Source organism: Pseudorca crassidens, chromosome 1 (assembly GCF_039906515.1).
Source record: "Pseudorca crassidens isolate mPseCra1 chromosome 1, mPseCra1.hap1, whole genome shotgun sequence".
NCBI classification, from domain to species: Eukaryota; Metazoa; Chordata; class Mammalia; order Artiodactyla; family Delphinidae; genus Pseudorca; species Pseudorca crassidens.
In genome coordinates this window covers 137,660,253-137,682,333 of record NC_090296.1, presented here as the reverse complement: position 1 = coordinate 137,682,333, position 22,081 = coordinate 137,660,253, and the positions used below count along the sequence as shown (strand labels likewise).

Below are 22,081 nucleotides of genomic sequence, written 5' to 3'. Positions count from 1 at the left end.
CTATATTTTAGAAGTGAGATGTTGGAAAACTAAAAAAGATGTTAACTATAAAGTGTCTTTCACACAGCCTTATACCACTGTATATACTCAATAAGTGGTACTGGTCTTGCACTTGTTATCACTGTTAAATGACTAGTGACCAAAAAAACCAAAAAAATCAAAACCCTAAAAGACACCAAATTGCCCATATTTTCATTTTCTTCAGTCTTTCAGTCAGGATTTCAATACATCTGTTCTAGACTCTGCTTTGCAATCAGTCTCAAGTTCCATCTGGTTTGTGTGGTATTCTACGCACTTCTTTCTCTGAACTTAGCTTTCTCTCGTAAAATGTGTAAGAAGATGTTTCAGTGATACAGGGAGTCATTTTACATGCTATTTGGTGTTTTATAATTGAATGAGAATTTTTAATACTGTAATTATTACCCAAATAGTATATAGTTCAACTATTGTATCAAAGATTGGAAAATAACAGCGCCTAAATAATTATTTATTCTTCTAGCACCGTACTAGTTTAGGACATACTAGTCAACAGTCCTAGACCCACATGATGGATCCACAGTAGTGAGGACCCCACCTTCCTTTCCTGTTGTTCTGCCAACCTCAGCAAGAAGCTTCCATCTCATTGTCTAAGTTGGTGGCTTCAAATTCCATCATTGTATCTGCATCCCTGTCAGTGGTAAGTGGAGACAGAAAAGGAAAGTCAGGGTCCAGGAACTGCCCACATTCCCTCTGCACAGATATCATGGGCCAGAACATAAGGATATGTCCCAAGCTTCAAAAGAGGCTAGAAAAACACAGTTTCAGCAGGATGGCTACCTATCCAGCTAAAATTAAAAGTTCCAATTACTAAAGAGAAAAAATGAAATATAAATACTGGGGACAACCAACAGACAGTTCCCCATGACCTATAATTGGATCTCTAGTTGTCTCAATGTTATTTTTTAAATTTTCTTGTGAAGCATCTTCATGTGTCAGAATCCTCCTAAAATATATGCTTTGCGGGGCTTCCCTGGTGGCACAGTGGTTGAGAGTCTGCCTGCCGATGCAGGGGACGAGGGTTCGTGCCCCGGTCCAGGAGGATCCCACATGCCGCGGAGCGGCTGGGCCCGTGAGCCATGGCCGCTGAGCCTGCGCGTCCGGAGCCTGTGCTCCGCAACGGGAGAGGCCACAACAGTGAGAGGCCCGCGTACAGCAAAAAAAAAAAAAAAAAAAAAAAAAAAAAGTGCTTTGCATTAGATACAATGGTTAAAAGGAAGCATAATTGTGCCTTTGGATAAGGTAGCATGTATTTTTTATATTTCTCAATGAGAAAGTTCCATATTTTAATAACTTGATATAGATTTGTGGGGTGTGGATAAGGGTTGGGGCAGGGAGGTTGCAGGGACAATAGTTTACTTACAGGGGTGGACAAAAAATTTAAGGGCAAAAAAAATAAATATTTTAGGCTTTGAGGGACATTCTGTCTCTGAAGCAACTACTCAGTTCTGCCTTTGTAGTATAAAGCAGCCATAGACAATACATAAATGAATAGGTATTATTTTGTTCCAATAAAGCTTTACTTACAAAAATGCGTGGACCACATTTGGTTCATGGGCTGAAGTGTGCCAACTCCTGATTTACTAGCCGCAGAGCTTAAAGTTTAACAGCAAAAATGTTCTCTCTCACCTTTATTGAAATCCCCTGAGAGTTACTATGTCATTAGAAAAGTTTATCTTTGATCCCATTGACTAATTAGTTTTAGCAGAGAGAAAATCTGGTACACAGTGACAATTGTCACTTGGTCATTGACTCCAAATGGATTATAATATGGTAATTCTTGGTCCCTGAGAATAACTGGTTGGATATTTGGAATAAATCACGTTATATAATCACAGAATATATAGGTAGAAAAGCCAATGTTTCAAATATTCTCAATCTTGCAACTTGATTACTCAATTATTTACCGATTAAATTGGACATATTCAATTATCAATAAAGTCTCTCCTAGTTCTAGACTTCTAGGATTCATTGTAAAATTTAGTACTGTCAATTCCTCAAGAAGAGTTCATTCATTTACTCAGTAAATATGTATTAGACAATTATGATCACGCAGGCACTGTTCTTGTCTATGAATATAATAGTCATTGAATAAAACTGAATCAATTTTTGGTCTCAAGTATCTTACATTTTAACAGGGGGGAGGAAGGAAAGAAGGAAGGAAGGAAGGAAGGAAGGAGAGGAGGAAGGAAGGGCATCATAGGCAAGGGGATCAACTAATACAAAGACAGGAGCTGGACATGTTCATAAAACAGAAAATGGTCCTAAGTAAATGTGGCATAGGGGATAGGACAAGAGGGGTGCCAGAAGAGGCTGAAAACATAGATGACAGCTACATGACACAGAGTTTTGTAATTCATCATAGAGTCTATTTTAAATCCAATAGGAATCTACTGGAGAGTTTGAAGCAGAGAAAGTACTGGGTGGAAGGAAGAAAAAATTATTGAGATGATAGAAAAAAAGCCCAATATTTTCAAAATGTTTTACATTTCATTACTGTGCTTGCTACAGTACAGAAATTATTCCAGGAGGGAGAGTCACCATAAGAAAAAAAAAAAGGTAAGTGGTATTGGCATAATGGGCAGGCACTGAGGAACCTGATAGCAGAGAGAAGAAAGATGGAGATTCACACTCTGCATCGTGAAACATTTGGTAAAAAGGCCTTCTGACCTGTAGCTCTGGGACAATTGGTTGGCAAAATTTAGAGCATTAGTATGCATTAGTTACTATTGACTGCCTTTAGTGAAGTATTACAAAGAAGAGATGAGCTCAGGTGAGAATTGGCTGTTCGCAAACAGAGACCAACATGTAAATAGAAAATTAAGAGATTGTGGATTTTCCAGAGTTGGATGAGCCACGTGACTGGAACAGTGGTTGATAGGTCCCCCCCACACCAGATCTGACCAAGAGGTTTGCACAACAGCTAGAGATCCTGGATTTTGAACTGTGCTTTGTGTAAGAGGACAAGGAGGAAATGGGTATTTTCTGGCCAAAAGTGTGAAATATGCCACAAACTAAGTAATTTTCTCTTCATCCCTAGACTCTTTTGCAGTTGCATTGAAAATTTAGCCAGAAAATGTAGTTAAAATTGACCCATGTCACCTCTAGCACTGTCCATAGACATCTTCCATGCATGGTCCTCATGCTTTTTTTTCTTCCATCTCCTTAATAAGGATGGGCATGGTGATCTCAGAAACGAAATGTTCAAGATGGTAGAACCATGAGATTTGGAACTCAGAAACCTGAACCACCACCTAGAAATGAGCCACTGCTGATCAGGAACACCTGATTTTAACTCTAAATGAATGAGAATCACACTTCTATTGTGTTTGAGCCATCATTGGGTTTTTATAGCATTACCTTAACTAAAATGAGAAGCAGTTTGGGGAAAGAAGGAAGCAAAATTGGGAGAGTTTTATTATTTTTCTTTTTGTTTTGTCATGTTAGGTTTGAGATCCCTATTAGACAAGAAGAAAACCTTGTTAGCACTTAGAATGTATAATTCTGGGATTCCAGGGAGAGGTCAGGGGTGGAAATATGGAAGTCATTGAAACCTAGATGATATTTAAAGCCATGGGGCCCAGTTTATAGTTGAGGATGAAGGTTGATTCAGAAGTCAGCATTCATAGTCAGAAGAAAAGAAGGAGTCAAAGTGAAGGCCAGGAAGCACCATCCAGTGAGGAAGAAGGAAAACCAGGAAAGAGTGGTGTCTCTCAAGGTAAGTCCTGCCTAAATACAAGTTCACGTCTGAGGTTTCTAAAATACACATCACCCCAGGGGTCTCTTTGGGAGGCAAAACTTTGCAACCCCTGGGGTAGAATGTCAAAGTTTATTTCTACAGGGATGAACTGTAAAGGAAACCACCAGCTCAGTAGACCGCACACCTGTGTTTTCTGAAGTCTTTCTCTCAAGGGAATAGTGAGTCAGAACATTTGAATTTAACACTCATGTTGCAATCCCTTGAGTACTAATAAGGCTACATAAACAACCATTTCCTGTAACCTCAGACCATACATCCACTTCTCACCTCACTCTTGTCACACGCTGACAGGTTTGCTTCCACTACAAGGTTTGACCCATCCAAAAAAAAATCAGGTGAGCAGGAGAAAATAGCAAAAATGCCCACCATGAGAATTTCACAGGCAAAGCATTCAATCACATATCTGCAGAGAGGAGACATCAGGAGTGAAATAATCACTCTTATAGTCTTTTCACATTCAGAGGATGCTGCTGAGAAAAGACTACTTCTACAAGGCCAGGCCAGAGCATGGGAACACAGAGGAGATTTGTGGATTATTCCAACATGGGTTTGGGGTCTTTTTCCATCAAGTATCTGGTCAATGAAGAAAAAAATGTTTCTGTGAAGGGTAATGAGACTTTAACTTGTTATTTTACTATTTGAAGGGTCAGTCTAAAGAGCTGTAACAAAGAAACTTCAAATTTCCATGGGTTAAATAAACCAGAAGGTAGTTTTCTCTCTCTTGCTCACAAAACAGTCCAGAGGTGAGAGTTCTAGAGCTGAGAGGGTGGTTCTTTTATCCTAAACATGTGGCTTCCATACCAGAATCCAAGGTGACTCTCTCCATTCCTTCCCCAAAGGAAGAAAGGAAAAAAGAAAGGAAGTGGAGAACTAACAAACATTCCTTAAAGGAAATTACATCATGTCACACACATCACTTCTCATGTTCCTTTGGCTAGAACTTAAGCAAACACCTATCTGCAAGGGAGCGGTGCAATGTGGTATCTGTAGCCAAAAAGCCAAGTGCTTTGATAAAAGTGGCAGGTAGTTTATAGGGTAAGTCTTCCATTCTAAAAGCAAGATCAGGAGAATGGATTCTAGAGGATAATTAGCAACATGTGCCATAATGTTCAAAACAAGATCTGAGGTTCACAGTCACAAATTGGACTGCCCTTTTGGACTTCCAGGCACCCAGCCTCAAACTCTAGGCCACCATCTTCCAACCTCTTTTCTCCTTTCAGGCTACCTGTGGTATTCTTTTAAAATTGACCTCAATGGTGTAAACCAATTTATGGCATCTCATTATTAATATTAACCCTGAACTTCCCTGCATCTCAGGCTTATGGTAGAAATAAAAATAGAGTTTGCTGTATGTGAGAAATTCTATTCAAGGAGTGAGAATTTTGAGGGAATTGATCTGAATAGCAGCACAAAGCCAAACTTTTAGAAAAGAAACAAATAAACCTTATGATTCAGTTTCTTAGTTCCCCCTTCTAAAGCTCTGGTAGAAACCATAAAAATGTGGTCACATGGTCATATAATTATTTGAATATGTCAACATGAGAAAATTTAATTTTAGTTGTTTACAATTATCACATATCCTTTGTTGGCCAGCTTCCAAGGTGGTTCCCAAATGTCTTAGTCACCTCCAGCTGCTATTACAAAATTCAAAAGACCAAGTGGCTTAAACAACATTTATTTCTCATAGTTCTCGGAGCTGGAAAGCCTAGGATCAAGGTGCCAGCCAGATTCAGTTCCTAGGGAGATCTGGCTTGCAGATAGCCACCTTCTCACATGGTGGAAAGAGAGAGAGCTCTGGTCTCTCTTCCTCTTCTTGTAAGGACACTAATCCCATCAATGCCCCATTCTTATGACTTCATCCAAACCGAGTCACCTCCCAAAGGCCCAATCTCCTAATACTGTACCATCCCACGGAGGTTAGAACTTCAACATAGCAATTTGGGAAAACACAAACATTGACTGCATAACATCAATGATCCTTATCTCTTGGTATTTATTCCCATGTGGTCTTTTTTATAATGAATAAGAGTCTACCTTTGCAATCATAAATGGATGGGTGTGACTTCTGAGAGCAAGTCATAAAAGACATTGCTGCTTCTACCTTGTACTCTTGGATTGCTCAGAGGGAAACCAGCCACAATATAATGACACTCAGGCAGCCCTGTTTAGAGACCCATGTGTAGAGAAACCAATTTGTTGGCACCAAATTGCCCCCCATGTGAATGAACCAACATGGAAGTTGATTCTCCAGCCCAATTCTTAAATCTTTCAGCTGAAACCTTGACATCATGGAGCAGAGATAAGTCATCACTTCTGTGCTTTGTTTGAATTCTTGACCCACAGAAACCATGACATAATAAATGATAATGTTTGTTTCAAGCCACTAAGTTTTGGGGGTGATATGTTTTGCAGCAACAGATAACATCTTTTTATTCTTATTTCTTATCCATTATATTTTGTCTAGTGTTGGTGGCATTGGAGTAGCCATGGGCATTTGGAGGATCTGGCTAAGGCATATTTGAGTTGAGAATACTTGTAATTTTGGATCATTGGAAAATATTTATGTGCTTTGCAACCAATATTATATATAGATTAGTTACTTATAGCTATCTCAGCCTAAGAACAGCTCCCAAGTTTTTTATATTACCCACTATAACAGCTCATATAGTGTCAAGACATAAAGACAGCAGCTATGTCACAATAATAACATATACTCTGGGACCTGGCAGCATATGGACCATGCAGGAGAAACAAGGTATAAACCACACAAAGCCAGAATAGCCAGAATAGTCTGTGGAAAATGCTCTCATTCAAACATGTAAAATTTTAAGTGGAAGATTTTTTTCTCACTAATATCCAGTCAAAATTGGGTGGTTCTCTATTATCAGAAGTACATATAATAATAAAGTGTATAAAATACACTTTATAAAGTATAATATATAAGTATAAAGTATAAAATATAATTATAAACATTCACTATACTTCTCTCTTTTATGGGAGTTACACAAAATATGATTTAACAAAATTCCCCTATTCTGAGTATAATATCTTGTGGTACTAATACAAACAAAGAATATATCTGTGTGGGAAATCACATGTTTTTTACATACCAATTCTAAGAAATATAAAGAAAAAGTATCAACCATGTAGAAAAAAAATTCTTCCAAATACTTTTATTAAAGTAATATAATAAAACCATTGTAATATGAAGAAGCAGTGAAAGAATATGCAGCAAAAAAAATAAGGCAAAATGTTATAGAGAGGTTTGTTAGGTTTTTTTTCCTCTAAATGGACATATTTAGCATGATGACACAGAAACTTTCATATACAAAGCACAGCCCTTTCACACCCTAAAATACATACATGCACACATTGTACATACATTTATATTACCAATATAAAATATTTAATTAACATTTCTAAGGATGACAAATACAAAACCAATAAATATCTCAATTCTACGAAATCTACTTACATTAAGTCCTGGTGAATAAGATGACAATAAGAAAGAGGCAAATACAGACAAGAAAAACAATTATTTAGCTTTAGGTTACAGACAAGTTTGTTAGTGCGGGTGTATCCTTCAGACAAACAGAAATGGAAATACAACATACCAAAATTTATGGGATGCAACAAAAGAAGTTCTAAGAGGGAAGTTCATAGTAATAAATACCAAACTCTGAAAACAAACAAATTTTAAAAATCAAATAAACAACCTAAATTTATTCCTCAAGGACCTAGAAACAGAAGAACAAATGAAGCCCTAAGTTAGATGTAATGAAATAACAAAGATGAGAGCAGAAATAAATGAAATAGGAACTAAAAAGAAAATAGAAAAGATCAATGAAAATAAGAGCTATTTTTTGAAAAACTAAACAAAACTGAAAAGCGTTTAACTAGACTCACCAAGAAAAAAAGAAAGAGGACTCAAATAAAATAAGAAATGAAAGAGGAAACATTAGAACTGATACCACAGAAATACAAAGTATCATAAGAGACTACTATGAACAACTAACTATATGCCAACAAATTTGACAACCTAGAAGAAATGGATAAATTCCTAGAAACATACAACCTATCAAAACTGAACCATGAAGAAATAGAAAATCTTAAGAATTCCCTGGCCATCCAGTGGTTAGGACTCCACATTTCCACTACAGGGGGCACAGGTTCCATGCCCTGTGGAGGAACTAAGATCCCGCAATCTGTGGGGCACGGCCTAAAAAAAAAAGAAATAGAAAATCTTAACAGGCCAGTTACAAGTAAGTAGACTGAATCAGTAATCAAAAACCTCCCAAAATATAATTGTCCAGGACCAGATGTCTTCACTAGTGAATTCTACCAAACATTCAAACAAGAATTAGTATCAACCGTTCTCAAACTCTTCCAAAAACAGAAGAAGAGGGAATGCTTCTAAACTCATTTTACAAGGCCAGCATTACCCTGATACCCAAAACAGACAAGGATGCCACAAGAAAAGAAAATTACAAGACAATATTCCTGATGAACTTAGATGTAAAAATCCTCAACAAAATATTAGCAACCCAAATTCAATAATACATTAAAATGATCATACACCATGATCAAGTGGAATTTATTCCAAGAATGCAAGGATGGTTCAAATATGCAAATCAATCAGTGTGATATACCTCGTTAACAAAATGAAGGATAAAAATCCTATGGTCATCTCAATAAATGCAGAAAAAGCATCTGACTTATTGTGGTGATCAATTCTCAATGTATACATATATCGAATCATCATGATGTACACCTGAAATTGATATAATGTTATGTGTCAGTTATACCTCATTTTTTAAACGTAATATAGTAAAGTCATTGTCATATGAAGTAGTGATGAAAGGACATGTAGCCAAAAACAAAGGGAAAATGTATTAGAGAGGTTTAGTTGTTAGTTGGCTAATTAATACTATATTATAATTCCAGATTTTGTGATGCTTATGGTGCTTTCCAATTTTTTCTAACATTTTCTCTTCCTAAATAATATTTACTTTTTGGCTTAATTTTGCATTCATGATGTTATATTCTTCTTAAGAAGGGTCCCCAAGATTGTATAAGTTTCAGACCCCACAAAATCTGAATCCTCTCCTGCCTAATAATTTTTGCTCTTAGAATTCCCTCAACATGAATGCCTCTCCATTCATGTGTTTATTCATTCATTCATTGATAAATATTCAGCCCCATTCATGCCCTTAGTGTGAGGAGCTTTTCAAATTCCATCACCGAGATGAAGCAGTCCTTGCTTTGGACCACAGTTGTCAGCATCTTTTGCCATTTATATGTTGTTGACATGCTTGTCCCTCCCTCCCATTGACAAGCTCCCTGAAGGCAGGCAGGGACTTTCCTATTTGTTTTTAAATTACACACAGATTCAACAGTGTCTGGTACTGAGTAGATGCTTGTTCTCAAACAATCAACGGCACAGCTCCCACACTGGGATCTGAGATTTCACAGAGCATGCCAAACACTTATTCTGTTTTAATCCACTTCAAGACCTAGTCTTCAGTCTTTGCTGAATTTCACTAAGGATTGATATTTTTCCCCAACTGGTTGACTTGAAACCTCAATGCCTACTAATAGGGATGGTAGGAAGAATATTGGCCCCTGAAAGCTGTCCACATGGCTGGATCCTGTGAACATGTTCCCTTACATGACAAAGAGGATTTAATGTTGCAAATGGATATAAGATTCCTAATTAGCTGACCTTAATATAGAGAGATTATCCTGGATTATCCAGGTAAATCCAATATAATCACAAGGGTCCTTAAAAGTGGAAGAAAGAATCAGAAGTAAGAACCAGAGAGATGGCAGTGGGAAAAAGGACTCCACCCAACATTGCTGGCTTTGAAGATGGAGGAATGAGGCCAGGAGCCAAGGAATGCAGAAAATTTCTTAAAGCCAGTTAAGGCAAGGGAAGGAATTCTCCTCTAGAGTCTCAAAAAGCAACACAACCCTGTTGACACCTTAATTTTAGCCCAGTGAAACCCATTTAGAACTTCTGACCTCCAGAACTGTAAGATAATAAATTCCTACATTTTTTTTTTCATTGGGTCTTCATTGTTGCGTGCGGGTTTTCTCTAGTTGCAGCGAGCAGGGGTTACTCTTCGTTGTGGTGCATGGGCTTCTCATTGCCGTGGCTTCTCTTGTTGAGGAGCACGGGCTCTAGGCGTGGGGGCTTCAGTAGTTGTGGCTCACGGGCTTAGTTGCTCCGCTACATGTGGGATCTTCCCAGACCAGGGCTCGAACTCGTGTCCCCTGCAGTAGCAGGATTCTTAACCACTGTGCCACCAGGGAAGCCCCTACTTGTTTTTTTAAGCCACTAAAATTGTGGTAATTTGTTACATCAGCAATAGAAAACTCATACAATATAGTAAGTCTATGTAGTATAAGCCTTTGTTTAACTATAAATCGTACCTAGATAGTACCTCAAAGTATGGCATTTATTGAAATCAGTTTTGAAAATGTGTTTAGAAATTCGTATGAGGTAAATAAATCTTAGCTTACCAGCAAGCATTCCCTTTGGGAAAAGCCTGGCCCTGCTAAAATTAATCCAGCGGGCTTGGAATCCAGCCAGATATCCCCAGGATTTTAGCTGAGATCAATTAAAGGGAAAAGCTCCAATGGGTTTTAATACTCAGCTAAATAACATAAATAACCCAGTGCACGTGTGACATCTTACACTTTGAAAGCTTTCACTTGCTCTTTGAAAGCTTTCAGTATTCATTTATTAATACTCCCTCGGGTTTGGTTATTGAATATTTACATTCCAAAGAAGGCAAAACACCAAGAAAATAAATAAATTCTTCTAAGTTTGACATATTGGCTATTTATGAATGAAATTAGTTGGTGGAAGGCATGCACACTCACAAAACCTTTTCCAAAAGTCAAAAGTCTTATTTAGGAAAGAGTCATTATATCAATATATTCTTGAAAGTTTTCTACTCTTGAGACAAACATTTTTATCTGTCTGTGTCATTCAATCTACCATTGAATTATCTACCATTTGTAGATAAATTAACACAGCTTTTTTTTTTTAAGGAATTTTTAGCTATTGAAAGGTGAATTCAGGAAGATTTTGCTTACACTTGAGTGAGTTGCCTTTGCTCTTTCTTCCACTTCCTCTAAGGATGTTAACAAAAATAACAAGAAAATGACCTAATATGACTTTCATTTAAAGGATATCACTTGGAAGTGAGAGGATGTATCAGAAGGGGTGAGACTAAAAGCAAGAAGTTAAAAGATTATTGTAAAAACAGCTCTGATGTCGATCAAGATGGGATATCCATGCACTGGCATACTTTGCCACCTCAGAGAAAGCAGAACTACTCGTGGTCACATGGACACCACATATACTGAGGATTTCGTTTTTCATCTTATTAGACTGAAAGCTCTTTAACTATAATAAGCCACATTTGCCTACATTTCTATCTTATATGCCAAAATCATTGCTAATGTGAGCAATAATAATAATAATAATCATCTTGGTTTTCTTCTTGGTTAATGTTTCAGATTTGTATCAACTAACATATTTATGGGGATGGTCACTGCAATGCTTTGATTGCTAGTCTGGGTATCCAAATTAAAGTGGCAGCCAGAAAAGGAAAGAACAGGGGTGGGGGAAAAAATATTTTTAAGGTTTTATTCCATTCTTCAGTCTTCCCAAGCCCTTTGGCTTTCCCACCTCTCACTTGGACAGTTAATAGTATTTGACATTTATAGAGCTGCTTTAAAATAAAGACCCAGAAGGCTTAATGCACCATGGTAAGAGGCAGAAGGGAAATCAGCTCACACGCCAGGTGCATGATGCCACCTTTGATGTGGAATTTAACAGCTGGGCCACAGCTGGTGGGTAATGAGCACCGGACAATGGCTCAGAACAGGAAGTAAAAAGGAGTCCTGGGTCCAGTTGAAACTTCAAGGGCAGCAGGAAGCAGCAGCATGAGCTGACAAAGCTGGAATGTTGCTGGGATATTTTTCTTACAAAACTTTCAGACTCCCTTGTCAAGGGCAGAGGGAGACATTTTCTGGCTTGGCATGGGGCATCCTCGGTGGTCAGGAACTGGGTCCTCCGAATCAGCCTTGACCAGTCAGAAAAATGGCTTGAAGACATGAAAGCACCAAGCCCAGAAATGGCACACACACAGGCGACAGAGATGCCTCTGCCGTGGGGCTTCTGCTGTGTGGGTGGAAACAGAGGGACTTTCTGCCCACTGTACTTCAGTGGGCAGTTTTCTATCCAAGGATGAAGACAAGCACCATTGCTATAAGGGTTTAAAACAACATGGTCGGGCTTCCCTGGTGGCACGGTGGTTGAGAGTCTGCCTGCCGATGCAGGGGACACGGGTTCGTGCCCCGGTCCGGGAGGATCCCACATGCCGCGGAGTGGCTGGGCCCGTGAGCCATGGCCGCTGAGCCTGCGCGCCTGGAGCCTGTGCTCTGCAACGGGAGAGGCCACAACAGTGAGAGGCCCGTGTACCGCAAAAAAAAAAAAAAGAACCATCGCTATGAGGGTTTAAAATAACATGGTCAATTCCAAATATTTTAAAGATCACTTTCCTGGAGAGTTTGTCTCATGCCTGGAGGACTGAAACACTCGTTCCAATCTGTTCATTTTTAGTGCATCTCCTCAAATTACATCCAGGCAGTAAAATAAATGGGGATGAAGGCTCCAGAGCTTCCCAGGGATTTGTTTCTGGTTGGTTTTTTGTTTTTTTTTTTTTGTTTTTTGCCCCCTGTTGCTGTTCTTAGACAAAGTTTTGAAGAAGATAAAGGGGGAAACTATAACTCTGGCTCACTTGGACCTGCTGAGTTGTTTTGGCTGATTTGAAGTTAACAGTGATGTAATAAAATCACTATAGACATGACAAAGGTGAAGCCAACAAAAGCCCAGAGTCAGGGCTCTAAGATGGGAATCTCAGGGCAAGGTGTGTGTTGGATCGAATTAAGCCTGAGTTCAGCTCAGGGATCTCTTCTTGGAGAAACAGCAAATGGGTTTCAGCGTGCTTGCAAATACTAATTAATCAGTGCTATGTCATGCAGCGCCGTGTTAAGAAGGATTCTGCGGGCATAGTCGATAGACTCAGCCAGAAACCATGATCTGGGGTGAGAGTCACACATACACCATGCCCTTGCAACATTGTTAAGAATATGAGTGGATGACAGGCACAGTGGAGGGTCATTTTCCTGAAAGATATTGTAAGCAGTTTTCTGATTTTTAAAAAAATTTTATATTGGAGTATAGTTGATTAACAATGTTGTGTTAGTTTCAGGTGTCCAGCAAAGTGATTCAGTTATACATACATACATACATATATATTCTTTTTCAAATTCTTTTCCCATTTAGGTTATTACAGAATGTTAAGCAGAGTTCCCTGTGCTATACAGTAGGTCCTTGCTGGGTATCTATTTTAAATATAGCAGTGCGTACATGTCAATCCCAAACTCCCAATCTATCCCTCCCCCATGAGAAAAGCCTTCGTATTGATTACAGCATGTGCAAAATTTTCCTGGCACCTCCACAGTCAGTGTGGTAGGTGAAAATTTTGCATGCCTTCCCTGTGCCCTACCACGTTCTCTCTAGCAGTCAGTCTAGGTACATTGGGCATCTGAGGTTCTAGGAGACAACAGGCCTTGAGTTTGTCAGCAATGCAGGCTCCTGAACTAACTTTCTGAAGCATTTCCTGTGTGCCAGGAAATGATCTGGGAATTTTCTAAACATCAGCATTTGTACTCTCTCCACATCATGCCCTAGGAGGTAGACAATTTTCCATTTATTTTATCGACAAGGAATCTGAGACTTCTGAGGTTAACTTCAAGCACACGGCAGAGGGAGAGCTTTAATCCAAGTCTGCCTGGCTTCGAATATAGCAGCTAATATTTACCTGTGTTGTCATGTAATGCTTGGAACTGTCCTACCATTATCTGCATTTTATGGGTGACAAAAATGAGACCCCATAAGGCTAAGTAATTTATCTAAGTTGCTATGGCTACTGCATAGTAAAGCTAGGGTTCTCACCCAGGCAGGCTCACTTCACAGCTCTGTTGTTAGCAGCCATCATATGCTTTAAAAGCCCAAGAACTTCCACTCTCCCATGCCCCCTCTCACTTAAGGAACAAAGATCACTTGATGCATGGGAAGGTCTTTTCAATAAACTGACTGAGAATTCTTTAGATGTATTGCAATATATACAGAAAGAGGGCCGTTGCAGTCATCTTAGCAAATGGGGGGCAGGATGCTAGAAAATGACCTTGGGACGGTGCCAGGGAGCAGATCATGTAGGATCATGTAGATCATGGGAAGCACAATTGTGGACAGAAATCCCCTTTCCTGGGAAACAGATATGAGGCTTTGAGCTGTCTGGGAGAGAATTCCATTTATCCAAAGACAAAAAGAAGGGGAGGTTTCCTTTATGTGCTCCCGTGTCCTGGGGCTTTCCCTGTCTACTTAGCTGCATCCAGTGGGCTGGACTATACATGCAGTTTGGAGAAGGGATGTGAGAGGGGGATCAAGGAGATTGGATCTAGTACAGAGCTGAGAAGTTCATGAAAAGGGGTTAGACCCTAGAATTCTAGACTCTAGAATTAACAGATCTATAATTTGATTATCCACCCACAAAAACATCCTCACCAACAAGAATAAGAAAAGTTGAAAAGGAAAAAAGTGGGAACTTATAATATGTCAATGGAAATTTGACTAGATAAGCAGACAAATAGGCCAAGTACTTAGGAGAAATGCCATTCCCTTTTTCTTTAAAGGAAGTAACACAATTTTTTCAAAATGCAGTCCTCAAATCACTTGCATCAGAATCACCTGGAGTGGGGAAAGGCTTTTAAAGATATGGTACATATATACAATGGAATATTATGCAGCCATAAAAAAAGAATGAAATCATGCCATTTACATCAATATGGACGGACCTAGAGATTGTCATACTGAGAGAAGTCAAAGACAAATATCATATGATATTGGTTATAAGTGGAATCTAATAAAAATGGTACAAATGAACCTATTTACAAAACAGAAATAGAGTCACAGATGTAGAAAACAAACTTATGGTTACCAATGGGGAAAGGGGGGAGGGATAAATTAGGAGACTGGGATTGACATATACACACTACTATATACAAAATAGATAACTAATAAGAACCTACTGTAATCCACAGGGAAGTCTACTCAATATTCTGTAATGACCTATATGGAAATAAAATCTAAAAGAAGAGTAGATATATATATATATGTATAACTGATTCACTTTGCTGTATAGCAGAAACTAACACAACATTGTAAATCAACTATATACTCCAATAAAAATTAATTATAAAAAATAAAAATAAAATGTAGATTTCTGGGCCTTTGCTTAGTCCCACTGAATCAAAATAACAGAGGCTGGAACCCCTCAGCATCCCACAGGATTCCTTTGGAACAGCTGTACGCTTGGAACAGCTTTTGTTGAAGGTAGGGGTAATATTTTCAAGCTCTGAGATCAGGATGAACTGAGTTCCAGTCTGTGGTTTCACTACTTACCAAACAACATTCACTATTCTAGTCATCACCAGTAGTTATCACCCTCAGAGTTTCTCCACTTTTCCATGCACATGGTTTGTCATCTTTTCTTTTCCATCTGTTGGTGATCTTCCAGATAGGTGCTGTTATGTCAGCTGGGGCCCAGGAATGAAAACAACATGGACTAAAACTTCAGCCAAGCAATAATGAGTGAGAAATAATACGTAAGATAAATTTCAGGGTCATTTGTTATTGCAGCACAACCTAGCCTATCCTGCCTAACATAGTGTCCAAGAACAATGTCTTTCAAGTAGAAGCCACACATTGCCTTGAGGAAGAATGAAAAGACATTGAAGTGGGAGAAGCAACAGAAGTCAGTCTCCCAAGGTGGTGATTATGGCACATCTAAGATCCTCAACACTGATTATACATTCAAATCCCTGGGGAAATATAGAAAAACATTAATCCTAGATAGGCATATTTTTTGAAACTCCCCAAGTCCTTCTCTAGCACATCCAAGGTTGAGAAGTGCTGGTGTAGTCAAATCCCATTATATTTATAATGAGGGAACTAAGTTGCAAAAAGAATGAACACCAGTGCTGGACAGTGGCAAGATCTTAGCCCATGTCCTCTGGGATCCAAACTTAGTGTTTTTGCCAGAATAAACACTAATTACAATTAGCATAATTCTATCTTGGCTTTAGAATACTGACATAACCTGGGTTCAAATCTGGGCTAGAAACATATCTGGCAAATCATTTAACTTTTGTGGCCTTGTATTTTTTTACCCATATAATGATGATGCAGCTGCCTCATTGCATTGTTGTGAGTATTTAATGAGATAATATATATTTGGAGGGATGGTGGAGTAGAGGTCAGGCATAAGGGTTCTGAAGCCAAGCCTCAGGTTTCAACGCCCGCACTGAAACTTACTCTATAATGGATTTATCTTTTAATATCGACGTGGCTTATTTCCTTCAACTGTAAAGTGGGTTAAATATAACCACTTCTCTTTTAAGGTTGTTGTGAAGGTTACACGTAGGGCTGATGTGTTGCAAAACCGAAAAGTCACCATCTATTGTCCTCTATGTACATGGCTCCCCCTGCAGTTGTACATGCAGAAGCCTGTACATTGTTTCATCTACAGAATTTAGAAGTGTGCCTGGCACACGGTAGGTACTTATTAAGTATATGTTATTATTACAGTGTCTAGCACACTGACTGAGACTTGGAAAGTACTCAATATGTATTTGTTGCATGAAAGAGAGAATAAATAGAGTACATTAGTAATGCAATTAGTAAACCATTTTTTATCAAGGAAAAGGTACATAGGAAATAAGGAAGGTAGAAATTAGACTACCATGGATCTTGGATGCAAATTAAATATCTTGGATTTTATTATCTAGGTAATAGGGAGCCACTGAATATCTCTCAACAAGGGAGTAACACATTCAAGGCAATTTTAAGGTTGATGAAGGCAGTGATGGATAGAATGAGGTAAAAAAGGAGAACGATCATAACACCACGTAAATAATCTAGCCATGAGCTAGACGGCACATGAAGGGCTGGCAGGGAAGGGATTAGCATGAAGGCAGGACAAGGTGTGAGACAGCAGCATCTCTGAGGAAACCAGGATAAGTCACATTCTGCATGTACACCAAGAACTTGGAGCTTGGCCCCAGCTCTGCCCTGGATTCATTCTGTGTCCTCAGAATATAAGGGAAACAAGATCCCTCTCATGGACTTTACTCTTTTTTTTTTTTTTTTTTTGCGGTACGCGGGCCTCTCACTGTGACCTCTCCCGTTGCGGAGCACAGGCTCCGGACGCGTAGGCTCAGCGGCCATGGCTCACGGGCCCAGCCGCTCCGCGGCATGTGGGATCTTCCCGGACCGGGGCACGAACCCATGTCCCCTGCATCGGCAGGCGGACTCTCAACCACTGCGCCACCAGGGAAGCCCCATGGACTTTACTCTTTAACAGCTAAGATGACGTCATTGGTCCTGCTGCTCCCTAAAATGACTCCAGCTCCTGAATCCCATTCATGAAATTCAGAACAAGCTGGGGCGGTCAAGAATTCATCAGGAACCTGGCTGTGGGCTATTCCATGTGCCTGACTAGCTGTGGAGTCCAGTGTAGTAAGCTTACTGGGAAGATTATGTCATTATCTTATTTTCTAGGGAACTGTGTCTGTCCGCCTTCCCTTATTTATTTAAGGGCAGTTGGGTGTGTGAGGGAGATGGGAAGGCATCTCCTTCAAGGTCAATTGTTTGAGCTCCACGCTTTCTTGTCCGTCAGTGCAGGGCAAGGTCAAGCACTCTGACTGTTCCGGTGCTCTCTCTTCCCTGCATGCCTCCCATTAATGCAGCTGGAGGGACTCCAGCAAACACACAGACACATGCTGACACACGCACTTACATCCACGTTCATTCAAAAACTCACTCAAAAACACACTCATACAGACTCACACACATATTCACACTCATGCAATTCACAGGCACACATACACAAATACATATGTACGTGCAAGCTCACACACTCATAGATACTGATGACTTAAAAAGAATCCACAACCTGAGAGTTGCGAGTTAAGTTTTATTTGGGGCAAAATGAAGACTGCAGCCCGGGAGACAGTGTTTCAGATAGCTCTGAGAAACTGCTACTCTGAGGAGGTGAGGGGGGAGCCAGGATATATAGGAGTTTTGCAACAAAGGACAGGTAATTGGAAGCATCAAAAGATTATTGTTAATTAAAGAAAATCAAGTATCTCAAGTTAAGGAATTTAATGCTTTTCTATGTATGGGAAGATGCAAGAGCCTGGGCTCAATGAAATCATTCCTTTGATATGCACCTCAGCTATCTGGGGCCAGTATCCTGTGTTTTCACATGCTGAGTTTCCTCAGGGCTCACCGCAGGGAGTGGCTGCAGTCTGATGGCTGCTAGATGGCAGGTATTCTTTTCAGCCCTGAGTTTCCTCAGGGCTCATCAGCTCACGCTGGGGGGCTGCAATCATTGGTGACTGTGACATCCTTTGTTTATTGATATGGAAGGAAATATTCCATTTATAAATATTCCATTCCATTTATAAATATTCCATTTATCAACACAATCACATGCTCACTCTCACACACACACACATTGACAGATCCACCACACACACATTTCCTCATCATGCACACACATATGAACATGCACCTACCTTCATGCACTCACACACACCATCACACACACACATGCTCACTCACACACATGTGCAAACACACTCTCAAACACACACACACACACACACACAGGATTCTTTCCTAGGAGGTGGGTGTGAGGAGTATGGAATTTTCCAGCAGAAGACAGTTGGGCACTCCTGTTGTTCTGGCCCAGGGTGGCCACAGACCAAAGAATTGGCTCTGCTGAAGCTCCCTGGCTCCAGCAGACTTGAAGCAACATCATATTTACGGAAGGAAGATTAAGAGATCTGAAAATAGCTAAGTAAGCCTTGAATCTGGGATTTAACATGGTAGCCAGTACAAGTGGGAGAGACACCCAGACCCTAAGCTCCTTTTCTAATTCCCCGCTCCAGTATTCATTTGCACAAGCGCCTGCCTCCCAAGAGGACATCTGGCAGGAAGGTGATTAAAGCCAGCTTTTCTCTAATTGAAGAATAACTGCTCTACCTTTTTTTTCCAAATGTTTGTTAATTTCTTGTAATTAAATTTTCCCCCTTAGGGAAAGACTGCTGGGTTGTTCTTGAGAGGGAAAATCAATGGCATGTAGCCAGCAACTGCCAGACCATCCTGCTCTGATAAGGCTTGAGCTCCCTGCTGTCCAGGCAAGTGAAGGCACAGCCGTGCTACCATGGTGTCCCCCGGCCTCTGTCACCCCATCCCTTAGGAACCAAAATGTGCCTAGTTCCTGGGTCATCTTCTGTAAGGCCAACTGGCCTGAGGCAGGGGAACACAATCAGATTCACAGGTTGCATCAGGCCGAAACTCTCTGGACCACCCAGTTCCAGGAACTGACCTGGGGACTTTGCACCTGGCCCAGCCTTCCCGCCTTTCGAGGGGCGGGACTAACGGTCCCCCAGGATACCCGAAAAGACCACCAAATAAGGAATACCCTGCGCCCTCCCAGATTCACCACACCCCTTTCCCTTCTTCCCCTATAAAATCTTGCCCAACCCTCGCCCGGGTGCGACTTCTCTGGCCCCTTTCTCTTGGACCAGTGAACCTCACCCGGGAGCGCTCCCTAATAAAGCTCACTTGAAGCTTTCCTCTGTTTCGCGGTGCTGTTTGTTAAGATCCAACCTTACATCTTCTAGCAGAATCACACCAGAACTGCCAGAATGAGCAGTATGGTGATGTGGAAAATGTGCTGCTTTTGGAATCAGGAGATCTGCCCAGTCCAGGCTCTGCCACTTACATGGTTCTGTTTGCTTTTTATTATAGTCAAGCATTTATTCACAGCTGACCTCCAGTTCTCAAGGACTCTGAGGTATCTCTGTATAAACAGGTTACACAGAGAAAACAGAGCAACTAAAAGAAAGGAGGAAGAAACAATGCTAAGCATGTGGGCTAATTACAATAACTGCCCACTAATTGTTGCTCTGGTCTTCCTGGCAGCCTGGGGGAAAAGGGAAGCATGATGAGCTGCATGACCACTTAATCAGACACAGGGACTCTGACTCCCAAGGAAGGAAAGATGCTTTTTCGTGGATTTTTTTTCCTAAGCATAAATTCTTAAAAGATCTGACATGAAATATTTTCTAGGGGGTATTGATAAACATACTAGACAAAGCCCTCAGCACTGATTGTAATGCCATCCATTACTGTCCTAGCCCAAATGCTTGATTTTTTTTTTTTCTCTTTTGTCACATGAGACTTACATGCATCAGACCCAGGTTAACTATAAATATTAAATGAGATAGTGATACCAAGCAGGACCCCATGGGGCTCCTGGGTACAAAAGCCTTTCTGTGTCCCCCATTTCTTTATTACAGGAAACAGGCTTCATTCAGCCTCCAAGACCTTCCCTGAGTTCCAAGGGGCAGGTTCAAACAGTTGCTAATTAGGGAAGGGAGGGAATGGAGAGACAAGAGAGGAATAGTCAAGAAACAATAGTGCAGCCTTAGGGCAGGGTCCTGGTTCCCCCTCAAGGGATACACATAACAATATCTTTGAGCTGTTTTGCAGAGCCTGAATCCCCCACCAGGTGGGAGAAGTTAACTGTATGCTGCCTGCAAGCAGGTAGACCCCACACTTGTTGGAACCAAAAGGTTGATAATGCTCACTCCCACTTACCTCACCACCAACCAATCAGAAGAGTGTCTACAAGCTGATCACGCCCTCTTTGAACCATTACTATAAAACTCCTCACTGCATCCTCCAGGTTGGGACACACAGTTTTGAGGGCATTATCCCAGTGTGGCCCCCTTTGCCTGGCAAAGCAATAAAGCTATTCTTTTCTACTTTACCCAAAACTCTGTCTCCAAGATTTAACTCCGTGTTGGGGTTGATAAATGGAATACTGCCTGCCATATCAGTAAACAAAGGATGTCACAGTCATCTGCAATTGCATCCACAGCCCTTGGTGAGCTGGTGAGCCCTGAGGGAACTCAGGAAGGAAAAGAACACCTGCCATCTAGCAGCCATCAGACTGCAGCCATTCCCTGCGGTGAGCCCTGAGGAAACTCAGGATGTGAAAACACAGGATAGTGGCCCCAGATAGCTGAGGTGCATCTCAAAGGAATGATTTCAGTGAGCCCAGTCTCTTGCCTCTTCCCACACATAGAAAAGCACTAAATTCCTTAACTTGAGATATCTGGATTTCTTTAATTAACAATAATCTTTTGAATGTTCAGACTACCTGTCCTTTGTTGCAAAACTCCTATATATCCTGGCTCCCCCCTCACCTCCTCAGAGCAGCTCTCTCAGAGTTACTTGAGATGCTGCCTCCCAAGCTTGAAGTCCTAAAATTTCCCACATAAAACATAACTGTCAATTTTTAGATTGTGAATATATTTTTTTTAGTCGACAGGGCACAGAGGCCATATTCGGCTTCAACAGTACTTGAGATAGCATTTCATCTCCGGTAACTACACAATTACAAGCATGAAGTGTGAGCGTTAATTCCTATTTTAGGAGTGACTTAAATCTAGGGGAGGATCCAGAGCTCAATTGAGATGCAGATTCCATTCCTCCATCCCCCAGGGAAAGAAAGCTGACCCCCCCCCCCCGTGTAAATTTGACCTGTAAGATGGTCCCCTAACCTAAACAAGAAGCTTTTGCACTATTCTGCAAGCCAGTCAGCCTGTGCCTATCCTAGTTTTATGGAATAAACAGCATTATATTTCTAGGGACTTAAAAAAGAGCTAGAGTGACCCCCGAGCACAGCATCTAGGGGCTGACAGCCTTGCTGGTACAAACTCCATCCCCTTCTGTCTTCCCCAACCTGATCCTCAGTCCAGTCAACCACTGTAAGACTTTTACTCACAGCAAACTGCTGGGCTTTCACACCACACCCTTCAGGGAAGGCTCCAGCCAGGATCTAAATCAAGTTCAGCTGGTAATTTCACTACAAATTGCTGCAAGTGTTGAACCTCCTGGGGACTGACTGAATAGCTCCACCAGCCCTGCCCCTCCCCTCGGAGAGTCAGAATCCACTTGATAGGCAGGTAGCTGGGAGGCTGAGAAGGAGCTAGGCTTTGCGGTGGGTGTTAAAATAAAAAGTAGTTCATGCTTGTTATTTGGAAATCCGTGATTCACGCTCATAAATG

The 22,081-nt window shown here is 40.6% G+C and overlaps 1 long non-coding RNA gene across 1 annotated transcript; it reads right to left on the bottom strand.

Annotated features, from left to right (window-relative positions):
* Positions 1 to 493: 493 nt before the first annotated feature.
* LOC137201796 (uncharacterized) lies at positions 494 to 21,853 on the bottom strand. Its single transcript, XR_010932365.1, has 3 exons — positions 21,799 to 21,853; positions 15,339 to 15,472; positions 494 to 667 (listed from the first exon to the last, which is right to left on the bottom strand). It is a non-coding gene; the product is annotated as an uncharacterized lncRNA (long non-coding RNA).
* Positions 21,854 to 22,081: the final 228 nt, after the last annotated feature.